The 10,355-nt window shown below is 43.5% G+C and overlaps 1 protein-coding gene across 3 annotated transcripts in view; it reads left to right on the top strand.

Moving 5' to 3' along the window:
• The window catches only part of CUNH10orf76 (chromosome unknown C10orf76 homolog), a 192,328-nt gene that overhangs the window by 132,645 nt on the left and 49,328 nt on the right, over window positions 1-10,355 (top strand). The gene's annotated exons all lie outside the window — the stretch shown is intronic.

Here is a 10,355-nt window from a genome sequence, read left to right as displayed (position 1 = left end):
GGGCGACAGAGTTGAGACTCCAACTCAAAAAAAAAAAAAAAAACCAAAAAAACCCAAAGAATTCGCTTGACTTAATATACCAGTTTCAAAGCTACTTCTGTTCAAATTAAGTAAATTCACTAATTATTGTTTCAACATCAAATTCAAAGAGGTGTGGCATAAATTATAAAGCAACTCTAAATGTGTCAGTGTCAACAAAGTAGTTTTCAAAAATTTCTTGTAATTTTTGCAACCAGTTTTTATAATGCTGTCAATGACATTTAAAATCTGATTCACATTAGAAAAATGTGTTAATCATTACCAAGTGCAGTGGCTCATACCTGTAATCCATACTTTAGGAGGCTGAGGCAGGAGTACTGCTTAAGCCCAGAAGTTTGAGACCAGCCTAGGCAATACAGCAAGGCTTCATCAATACAAAAAAATTTAAAAAGTAGACAATTGTGGTGGTGTGTGCCTGGAGTTCCAGCTACTTGGGAGGTTGAGGCAGAAGGATAGCCTCAGCCCAGGAGGCCAAGGCTGCTGTTAGTCGTGATCATGCCACTGCACTCCATCCTGGGTGACAGAGCGAGATCCTGACTCAAAAAAAGGAAAAAAAAAACAAAAACGTGTTAATTATTTTTGATGTTATGAACAATTTCAATTTTAACATAAATACCTGACCAGGGCCAGCTAAGTCACAGAATAACTTTTTTTTTCCTTGTGACTCCATACCTGATGCATTTCATATATGACATAGTACAGGTGAGAAAAACTCTTTATTAAATTATTTCTTGCCAGGCTTGGTGGCTCAGCCTGTAATCCCGCGCCTTTGGGAGGCTGAGGTGAGTGGATTGCCTGAACCCGCGGGTTCGCGACCCGCCTGGGCAACTTGGCGAAACCTCATCTCTACAATAAATAAAAAAATTGGGTGGGTGTGGTAGCGCGCACCTGTAGTTCCAGCTACTCGGAAGGCTGAGGCGGAAGGATCGCCGGAGCCCAGCAGGTCGAGGCTGCAGTGGCCGGGTGCGGCCACTACACTCCAGTCTCAATGACAGAGTGACATTCCAACTCAAAAAAAAAAAAAAAAAAAATTTCCTATAAATCTGGAATCTTTGACCTAATGTAGCTAGAGTATTACTGATTATGATAGATAATTAGAAAGAGAATAAAATTATATAGAAAATTAGGAAGAGAATAAAGAAGTAATAATCACCATAACTTCTCAGTAAATACTTTTTTTTTTTGCTTAAAAAGTACCTTTCCATAGATTTAGAAGAGCAAGGAGTTCAAATATAGCAAATTGTGTATTCAAATATATCTGAGCCGTTTAAAGGAACCAGGGCTTATTTCCTTTGTCAAACAGGATGTCAGGTCTCTCTCCTGTGTTAGGCATTTAAAGCACAGCTTGGTAGCTCTCTGAGGCCTAGTGTTATGAAACTGTCAGTTTTTCATCCCTGCTTGTTCCAACTGACCTGGAGGGTTTAGTCTAGACAGGTGGAAAGTCAGATATAGAATTAGTTCAAAGGGAGAGTATGTTGTATCATGGAGCACAGAACTGACTGTTTTTTCCTGGAATAGAGAAACTGATGGAAAGTGCTAGTCTCTTTATTTTGTCCTTAACTGTTTTGAGTCCACATATCTGAGTCTTTGTAGCTCCCTAGGTGAACAAACTTCACGGTTTTTACTACCAGCATGGTCTTGCCTCTTGAACTTCATACAACACATACATACACACACACACACACACACACACACAGAGAGAGAGAGAGAGAGAGAGAGAGAGAGGATGTCATCATCTGTTTAGTTGACTAAAGTAGAAATCTCAGAGTTACTTTAAATTCTTCTCTCTGCCTTCTAAACACTTCTCAAGTAAATTATTCATTTCCGTTGCTACGACCAGCCTTTTAGTTTAAGGCCTCATAGTCTCTCATCTCACTAGAGCCTCCTAACTGTTCCTTCTGCCTTCAGACTTTCCCTTATAGCAGCCACTGTACAGTTTATTCAGTCACTAGAGTTAGATTTTAGAAGCATAGGTCTTTTACATTGGAGGTGGGAGTATCTGTTGATAGCATCACTTTGGGTTTTTTTTTTTTTTTTTTCTTTTCCTGTTTTTAGTCAAAGTCTCACTCTGTCGCCCAGGTTGGAGGGCAATGGCATACTCACAGCCACCACAGCCTCGACCTGCTGGGCTCAGGTGATCCTTCTGCCTCAGCCTGCCAAGTAACTGGGACTATAGGTGCAGGCCACCATGCCTGGCTATTTTTTGGTTTATGTAAAGATGTAGTCTCGCCAAGTTGCCCAGACTGGTCTCAAACCCCTGGGCTCAGCAGTCCTCTCGCCTCTGCCTCCCAAAGTGCTGGGATCACAGGCATGAGCCACTGCGCCTGGCCCAGTAGCATTACTTTGAAGGCAGTCTGGTAATATCTAGTATCATTAAAGTTTTCCAGACCTTATGACCCATGACCCATAACTTTATCCCTAGGTATTTTTATTGAGAAACTATCCCAAACAAGGATATATTAAAGAGTATTGATTGCGGTATTATTTGTAATACCAAAAACAAAAAAAGGAAATCACACACGTTTCTATCAAAGGAAGAACGGATCATGGTACAACACTGAAGATTGACTACAAGCCACACAAATCAAAATAAATCTCACATATTGAATAAAAAAGTAAGTTGTCTGACTAGAAAGTAATATATGAGAGGGGCCCCCAAACATGGTATTATTTTTTGGAGGGCAGGACCCTTGCAGTACAGGCTTCCCCATTAGGTAAATGTTCTAGGGTCCCATCTTGCATCTGCAGCTAGTGTTGTTGTGAGGGGCTACATTCAGCCTTGGTGAATTTTTTTGGGGAAATTCTTTGTTTTTTTTTTTTTGTTGGAGTCTCACTCTGTCACCCAGACTGGAATGCAGTGGCCGCTCCCGGCCACCGCAGCCTCGACCTGCTGGGCTCTGGCAATCCTTCCGCCTCAGTCTTCCAAGTAGCTGGAACTACAGGCGCGTGCTACCACACCCGGCTCATTTTGATTTGTTGTAGAGATGAGATGAGGGCTCGCCAAGTTGTCCAGCGCATCTCGAACCCGCAGGCTCAGGCAATCCACTCACCTCAGCCTCCCAAAGCGCGGGATTACAGGCTGAGCCACCGAACCCAACTGGGAAATTCTTTCAGTGTGTTTACTCACTTCAAGATGGGTGATTTACCTGTCCATACCACAGTTGAGTGTTCAGCAGTTTTTTAAAAATAAAAAATGGCATGTCCCACCCTCCCTGTTCACCTAACTTCGCCCTGAGTGGCTATTTTTTGTTCTGAGTGGAAAAGTCCTCAAAGGGAAACATTTTGCCAATATAGAAGAGATGAAACAAAAAAATGGCAGAAGCGCCAAAAGGCATCAAAATTGACAAGTTTAGAAATTGTCCTGAGCAGTGAAAAAAGTACCTTGATAGGTGTATTGCATGAAACAGAGGGTACTTTGAAGGTGACTGAAGTTTAAATTTCTAAGAATAAATACATAACTTTTAATAATAAGTTCCAGGTCCCTCGTGTATGTAAAGTTTAAAACACACAAAAATGGGTCGGACACTGGCTCCTGCCTGTAATCCCAGCACTTTGGGAAGCCAAGGCAAGAGGATTGCTTGAGCTCAGGAGTTCAAGACCAGCCTAGGCAACATAGCAAGACCTCATCTCTGGGGGGGTGGGCGGGGCAGAGAAAGAACTACTATTCAGGCATGATGGGCTGCACCTGCAGTCCCAGGTACTTGGGAGGCTGAGGCAGAAGGATCATCTGAGCCCAGGAGGTTGAGGCTGTGGTAAGCCGTAATTGTGCCACTGCACTCTAGCCTGGACCACAGAGTGAGACCCCCAACTCAAAAATAAAAAACAAAAATATGTTACTTATTCATTTTTATTTATTTTTTGAGTTCAGGTCTCACTGTGTGGCACAGTCCAGTGCAGTGGAACGGTCACAGCTCTCCACAGCCTCAACTTCCTGAAATGTCATCAGTCTCCTCTTCACCTAGCAAAATCCTGTTCATGTCTCAAAATCTAGCTCAGATGTAGTCTTCCTTGAAAGCTTTTTGGATTCTCTGAAGCAGAATAATTCACACCTGCATTGCCAAAGGGCTTTGACTCTCTCTCTCTTAAGCATTTATCACATTATAGTTTGGTGTTTACCTGTCTGTTCATCACTAAATGGTGAACTCCTAAAGTCAAAGGCCATGACTTTTTTACTTAAGGAATCTGTGCCTCTAGCACAGTGCAGCATAGTACAATAAGTGTTGAGTAAATGAAATAAGCTATCTTCCAAGACCTTTACATTGCTATCATTGTCTTCTAGATTCACCACCTGCCCTGAGGCCCTAGCCTGGGAGATGGTTGTTGAGATGCCTGAGATGTGCTTGCTGGACTCCCTCTGATGGTTTCCCCAGAGGTGTCTGTGGGTCCCTGTCCCAAGTCTGCTTCAAATCTTAATAGCAATGGGAAATATAGTGACAGCACCTGGATTAACCTAGGATAGCTAGGAAGCATGCTTTGGAATTTTTACCAGAGCATTCCCTTTCTCAATGATTAACTGAATTTTTTATCCCAACACAGGAGCATTACTGACTTCAATTCCCTCCAGAGTAACAAGAGGACAGCCGAAAGGCTTTAATTATACAAAGTGGAGCTTTGAGACAATTAAAGCCACTTGAAGTGAATTATTGATAGCATTATGCCTTGTTTTTCTTTCTTTTTTTAAGTTACAGGCAAAGTAATTAATGCTATTTTTATCTTTGCCCGATTCCCTGAGTTATAAGTGATTAAAAAAACCTTCTCACTGGCTGAGTGGTGGGTTGCCGTCATTTATGTAAACTAGAGGCCCTACTGATGGTGTCTTTGATTGTTCTGATTTCCTGTGCCATTGGGTGGGTGTTTGGATGCCTTATCGCTCTTGGCAGTAAGGTGTTTGCTCGGGCTCTTTGTGGGGTTAAAGCTTCCCTTTTGTGTTTCTCACCGAGGACCTTCCCAAATGTGTATTGTTATCTTACAAGCCAAAAGGGAACCAAGGACACTTTCATAACTAGCAGGCAGGTGCAAAGCCGAGCTATTTAGTCTCTTCAGTGTGATTTGGTGGAGCTCAGGGACTAGCAACGTCAGCATGGCTTGAAGTGAAGCAGCTGTGTCACCAGCTGGAGACAGACACGCTGCGGAGGGCGGGCACAGCACAGCTGAGCTCCAGTCATTCCCGTGTGAGCCTGATCGGCCTGCCTTCAGCTTGGAACACTGCTTTGTGTTTACATTCAGTCTCGGGAGAGGAGGCCCAGCACCTGCTGTAGCCTGTCTCTGAGCATCTTTGAGTCAGCACCGAGCCAACAGGTGGAAACAGACCCCCACAGGCAAGGGTCTCATGGCTTTCACCGAAGTTGTCCTGTTCCCTCTTAGCTGGAAAAGAGTTAAGATGAGACCTGGGAAAGGAAGTTATAACTTTCCTCTTTAGTTAACGGGAAAAAACTGACTGACTGTTTATTGAATGCATGGACCTGATTTAGCCAGTAAGTTTTCTTTAGTTTGATTTAGAATAGGTTGGGTATTAGTCTCCATCCCTATGAGAAAACATGCCCCACACATTCTCACCTTTCCTTGCCTAATTGAACTAATTCATATTCCAAGACTCCAGCACTACCTCCTTCGGAATGCCTTTTCTGAGCTTCTGTGCTTCCGTGATACTTTGTCTATTCTTCTCTGAGCCCTTACCACCTCATAGTGAAACTGTGGTGTGTGCCCCTTCTCTCTGTAAGTTCCTTAATATCTGGGAGTATATTTTACTCACCTCCCCTTTGCCTGCACATAGTAGGTATGCAGGTGTTTGTCAAACAGACGGAATCATCAAGAGTCACCAGCAGTGCTGGTAAACCCTTAGATTCAGATACCATAGAACTTTCTTCTGGAGACAGTGTTCCTTGACTATATGAGAAAGCAGTCAATCTGCTTTGTAAGGGAGGAGGAAATAGAGATGTCCCCTCTTTCTGAGATGTTGTTTCTAGCATAAAGCTCTGTAATCACTTTAAATTTCTCCTTTTGGTAGCATCACCTTTTCAGGAGGGAGAAAACTCACCACTCTTTCTGGTGTATGGAGAGAAAGCAGCTAATGACTTCTTTGTGAGTGTAAAACAATTATACCCGGCCTCCTGTAGAGACAGTCTGTCGGAGCCAACCGCCTCACTCTCCGCGTGGGCTTCATTTTCTTACTCTGGAATCTCAGAGACGCTCCCTAAAGACCGTCCTCTTGTTGCACTATTATGATGAATGTGTGGCGCTGGCTCTCTCCCCCTGCTTTGTTAGCTATTACTGGAGGTGCTGTCAAGTCTCAGGCCCCAAATTTATCCTCCCATTTGTCCTCTCCTGGGCAGCACTGCTTGCTTGAGTAATATCATCTAGCTTCCCCTCTTCCCACCTCCCTCGGCCTCTGAATGTGGGGAAACAGCAGGCCCTGTTTCAAACAAAGAGCTCGAGTAGGAAGAAAGGTTGCAAATCGCTCTTCGCCACCGTCCTTTGTTCACTCTTGTTCTGGGCCTGGAGAGAAGTGTGTGTTATATGCCTGCCTGCAGTGTGGTGTGCTGTGAGACCGCCACCATTCGTTTCTGTCCAAGCCCAGCCCATGGCATTTCTTCAGCTGGCTGGCCATATCTGTCACCAAGCAATGTCTTTAAGATCACCTCTCCCTGGGCAACCCCTTTGGGTCCCCTCTCACTGTGGGAGCTTTTCTGTCCTCTCAGTAAATCCTACTTTAAAAAAAAAAAGATCACCTCTCCCTAAGTTAGAGATTTATTGCGTTCTGGACACAGGGGCCTTACTTACTTCTGTTTATTCATATCTACTCCTCAAAATGACAGACATACGATCTTTGATTCATATGAGCATTTAAATAAGCTGTATGTTTTTGGGGGTTTTTTTGAGTGGGAGTCTCACTCTCGTCGCCCAGGCTAGAGTGCACTGGCATGCTCACGGCCACCACAGCCTCAACCTACTGGGCTCAGATAGTCCTTCCGCCTCAGCCTTCTAAGTAGCTGGAACTACAGCTGCATGCTACCATACCCAGCTAGAGCTGTATGATTTTTAAATTTGTCTCCACAGCTACTCTTACAACCTTCTCCGTATGAGGGTTTCTGTTGAATAAACCTTATGAGTCTCTGACTTTCGTTGACTGACATTTAGTCAATTTGGGGCTTTCATTTTGGCTCTCATCATTATTTTCAGAGAGAAATGGCTCCAGGTGCCATTTGTAAACTTAGGATACTTGATAAATATTCACTTCTGCTAGTAAACAGTGGGTTTTGTTGAATACTAGACACTGATTAGGTTGTTGAGAAGGTCTAACCTGTTGACTTTGGTGCTGACTTACTCATAAAGCCATAAAAGCAACCTTACTCAGCCATATTTCTTTTCTTGAGAAGGTATACTGCAGTGAAGTTTTACCTTTTTTTTGGAGAGAGAGAGAGAGAGAGAGAGAGACAGAGACACAGACAGACACTACCCATTGTCTGTTCCTCAGTGACAGACAGACACTACCCATTGTCTGTTCCTCAGTGACAGAATTGCGGCTCATTCCCCTTCCCCACCCCTGTCCTCTCTACTGCGCAAGGCCCCCTTCTCCCGCCAGCCCACCTCCTGCTCCCTGGGCCCACACCAGGCTGCTTACAGGAAACCACCTGTGTCAGGGTCTCTCCGAAGGCAGCACAAGCTGCTGCCAGGACAGGTGAAAGCAGCCTGCTTTTCAGGAAGCACAAAGCTCTGTCACAGTGGGCAGTGGCCGCCAGGGCCAGCACCGTGCATCTCGGCTGTTAGTACCTTCAGGCTCAGAGCTGACAGTGCCCTGTAATCAGATTCATCTCTGTTCACTTAATCGATGTGGGCTTTATGGTGAATGTTCACTTGCTTAATTACTTTGGCAGACTCACTGATTGCCTTTCCTGAGGAGTTCTCAAAGGTCTCCCTGGGATGGAGTGTGAGCCCGTTTCCATGTTTTTTAATTTTATTCTTTTCCTGGAGTACTTGAAAACCAGTGTGTGATCCATATAGCTCACTCTCTGGCCTCTGCTGTGCGTGGACATCAGGACTTCTCCCGCCTAGGAGGGAATCCGGGAGATCCCCGGACCCCCACTGGACCACTTGGCATTCCAGCTGCCTTCTTCCCCCTCGGGGCTCATGAGCTCGGTGTCCTCTTTCCTCATCATTGAGGTACACAGATGGCTCTTCTTCACTTAACATGGGATCCATTGCCTCTTTTTCTCCAGCTGGTGTGGGATCCACAGAATATTCCCCTCCCTCTTCAGCCTAGCATGTGATCCACTAAAACGATTTCCCTTTATTTTTGAAGTGACGATAGGAAAAAGAAGCCTGGATTAGTCAATTGCTCATTTTATTGCCTTCTCCATATTTAAAAATTAAATGCCTTATAATACATTGATTAACTGGGATAATGGGAATGAGGGGTAATTAAAATATTTCAGGTTGTCTCAAGCCAGTTTTTTTTAAAGTTCTTGATTCATATTCAAGAGATTGGAATGTTCACCATTAATTAAAATTAGATTACTTGTTGGGGTTTTGAGCTGATCTTCACTGCTTCAGAATTCTTCCTAGGTATGTGTTAGGATTTTTTTATGTGCTGAAGAGGGACAGAAAATCATAATATAGGAAGTCCTCAACATATCAACAAGAGTGCATTTGTAAATCCAATTTGTTTAAAGTCAACAAAGTTAGCCTACTAACACAACTGGCTGTAAATATTGTATGTATTTAACAGGCTATACTGACACCTGGTGGAGAGAAATAATTCATTAAAAAAGCAAGTGTACATTGTTGTTAAAGTTTGTAACTTGAAGGTTCATATGTAGGGGGCTTACTGTATACATTTTCACATGGCTCATTTTGTTCCCTCATATTTACTAGGTGTTTCTGAGAGTGCAGAGAGGCTTTGCTTATGGAGTTAGGAAACCCAGGGCCAAACCGACTCCAAAGGTTATTGAAGATTTTCATTCTGTGACCTTGGGAACTCTGCCAGCAGTGACTGACCTTCCACTCGAGTCAGAGTAGGGGAATCTGAAGCAGAGAGTGGGCCTGAGTAGGCACAGGCCAATCTTGTAGGGGTTTTGTATTTAGGAAAGTTTTGGAACCTCCTTTCATTTACTGAGGAAAAGATGTAATAGAAAGTAGACATTTCTAAGGGGAATGGATTAATTGAGGCCTTTTATGGAAATACAGATGGTCCATTTGACTTTTGTGGTGTTTTTTCAACTTCTGTGGTTCATCCTTCTTCATTTACATTCATTGTGATTGTGAAAACAGTGATAAAATGTTAGACTGATATCTAAAGTGCGAAGAAGTTCCATTTTTCCCTCACAGCAGTGTTAGAGGAGATAATTTAGCCAAAGTGTATAGCCCATGGCACCTGACTTGGATCAAATCTATGGTTTGGGACTGTAGTAACTAGAAGTTAATTCATTTTTCAAGCAAAGTAGCTATAACCAATTATTTAATTTCCAGCAGGTGATGAGGTAGAAACCCACACTGGCCTAGGGTGAAACTTTTAAGAACCTTCCCTATCCACCATGTTGGGCATGCCAGTTTTGTTTCCTCTTTCCTGGGAATGAGAGCTTTGGGAACCTTTGCCTGTTTTTGCCCTTTCTGCCTGAAAGATCCAGCAGCTTTTACAGACGGCCTGCTTCTTTCAGATGTCTCAGTAATGAAACAATCGCCATGTTCTGAGCTTCTGGGTGAAACTATTATTTTTTATTGTTTCATAAAAAACCTTTACTTAGATGTTTCTGTCCATGAGAGGTAGGTGAGATTGTGGGAAATTGCATTTTGGAGTGTTTGCTTTGGGTTTATATTGGATATGGGAAGGATCTACATTTTCCCTTAAGCTGTATTGCCTACATTGTTAAGGTGACATCGTCATGCTCATCTTGGGTAAGTTGGGCATTAACTTTGTTTCTCAGGTATCAACCACCCAACATTTGGGCCAAAGAGTTGTTTAGTAGAGTCATGAGTCAGAGAATCAGTTAAAAATGGACCAAGAAATCCCCAGGCAGTTTGCTGTTCCGTCTTGCTGTTCCATCTGTCTGCTTCACTTTGCTTCAGTCTGTGTAAGTGACCCATGTTCAGCCGTCAAAAGTTGACAGTTGCACTGGAGGATGGCCCAGATTCCTGCCCTTAAAGGTGCACTGGGCACAGAGCCATCCCTCACTATGGTTGACTTTAGCAATACCCTTTCCTCCGATGTTGTCTATTTCTCTTTTCCTTCCCTTTTGGTACTTTCTAACACATTCCCCTACTCCTCACCTCATCCTCCCTGCCCCCAAACAAACAAAACGTAGGCTTACTTTTAGAAGGTA

The sequence above is a fragment of the Carlito syrichta genome, unplaced genomic scaffold (assembly GCF_000164805.1).
Source record: "Carlito syrichta isolate Samal-C Ts95f unplaced genomic scaffold, Tarsius_syrichta-2.0.1 Scaffold311715, whole genome shotgun sequence".
Lineage (NCBI taxonomy): Eukaryota > Metazoa > Chordata > Mammalia > Primates > Tarsiidae > Carlito > Carlito syrichta.
The sequence above is the reverse complement of the archived record's forward strand: the minus strand, read 5'-3'. Positions and strand labels throughout refer to the sequence as shown.